The sequence below is a fragment of the Mustela putorius genome, unplaced genomic scaffold (assembly GCF_011764305.1).
Source record: "Mustela putorius furo isolate JIRA1106 unplaced genomic scaffold, ASM1176430v1.1 tig00003899_pilon_pilon_pilon, whole genome shotgun sequence".
NCBI lineage: Eukaryota > Metazoa > Chordata > Mammalia > Carnivora > Mustelidae > Mustela > Mustela putorius.
The window spans coordinates 10,537,924-10,539,430 of record NW_025422048.1 but is presented as its reverse complement, the minus strand read 5'-3'; the positions used below and the strand labels follow the sequence as shown (position 1 = coordinate 10,539,430).

The 1,507-nt window shown below is 43.1% G+C and overlaps 1 pseudogene; it reads left to right on the top strand.

Moving 5' to 3' along the window:
* The first annotated feature begins 302 nt into the window (after positions 1 to 302).
* LOC101672255 lies at positions 303 to 1,046 on the top strand (annotated as a pseudogene).
* Positions 1,047 to 1,507: the final 461 nt, after the last annotated feature.

Genomic DNA, 1,507 nt, shown 5'->3' with positions numbered 1-1,507 from the left:
TAATTGCTAAAATAATCATAGCATTTTAATCTAAACTCTTCAATTTGGAGAAGTATTTAGCCCCGAGTCATAACTTTTAGAGACGTGGAGAAATAGAAGTCAAAAATCCTAACCTCCTTTTCAGTATATAATGCAGCTGTCTTCTAAATTGGCCTTCATTTTATTTGGGAGGGCTGGTACAGCATTCCATCTGAGAAATTATTGGCTTCCCCACCACCACCCAGCTTATTACGAAGGAAAACCTGTGGTCTTCTTCCTGGCTTGTCTCCTGAGTTTTTGCTGGTAGAGCTGCCAGTAGTAAGATGTCTTCAGGAAATGCCAAAATTGGGCATCCTGCCTCCAACTTCAAAGCCACGGCTCTTATGCCAGATGGCCGGTTCAAAGACCTCAGCCTATTTGACTACAAAGGAAAATACGTTGTGTTCTTCTTTTACCCTCTTGACTTCACCTTTGTATGTCCCACGGAGATCATTGCCTTCAGTGACAGGGCAGAATTTAAGAAGCTAACTGTCAAATGATTGATGCTTCTGTGGATTCTCATTAAACACACCCAACAAACAAGGAAGATTGGGACCCATTAATATTCCTTTGGTATTAGACCCCAAGCATGTACCATTGCTCAAGACTATGGAGTCTTTTTTTTTTTTTTAAGATTTTATTTATTTATTTGACAGACAGAGGTCACAAGTAGACAGAGAGAGGGGGAAGCAGGCTCCCCACTGGGAAGAGAGCCTGATGCGGGCCTTGATCCCAGGATCCCGAGACCATGACCTGAGCCGAAGCCAGAGGCTTTAACCCACTGAGCCACGCAGGCGCCCCAGGACTATGGAATCTTAAAGGCTGATGAAAGCATCTCGTTCAGGGGCCTCTTTATCATTGATGATAAAGGTATCCTTAGGCAGATCACTGTAAATGATCTACCTGCTGGCCGCTCTGTGGATGAGACTCTGCAACTGGCTCAGGCCTTCTAGTTCACTGACAAGCATGGGGAAGTGTGCCCAGCTGGCTGAAAGCCGGGAAGCCTTCCTCTAGAGAGAATGGCCTGAGCTGTGTTAGGGGACAGGCCAACTTTGATGTACAGCAGTAGGGCATCACTTTTGATCTTTTGTTGTTTCTATTAAACTTGAACCAAGGGGGGGGAGGAAAACTTGTGAGCGATGGAGTTTCCTGAACATGGAGTTTGTAAGTGTTCAATAGATGTTTGTTTGATAAATGAGCGCACTGGTTTAGGCACTGGGCTAAAAACTGTAAGTCTGGAGATGCATATAGCATAGTTCCTATTTTTTAGTATACGTTATGGTGAAGAGAGAACACGTAAGCATACTGTAATGAAATTTCGTAATGCCTTGCTGGGGACATAGAATGTTTCAGCTGTAAGAAGGAGCACTAAATCTTGATTTGGAAGGAAAAGGGAGGGTTTTGAGGGAAATTGAAGTAGATGAGGTCATTAAGGTATACTAGAAGTTTATATTTTCTTGAAAAGCACCTAGTTATAAATAACCTTTCT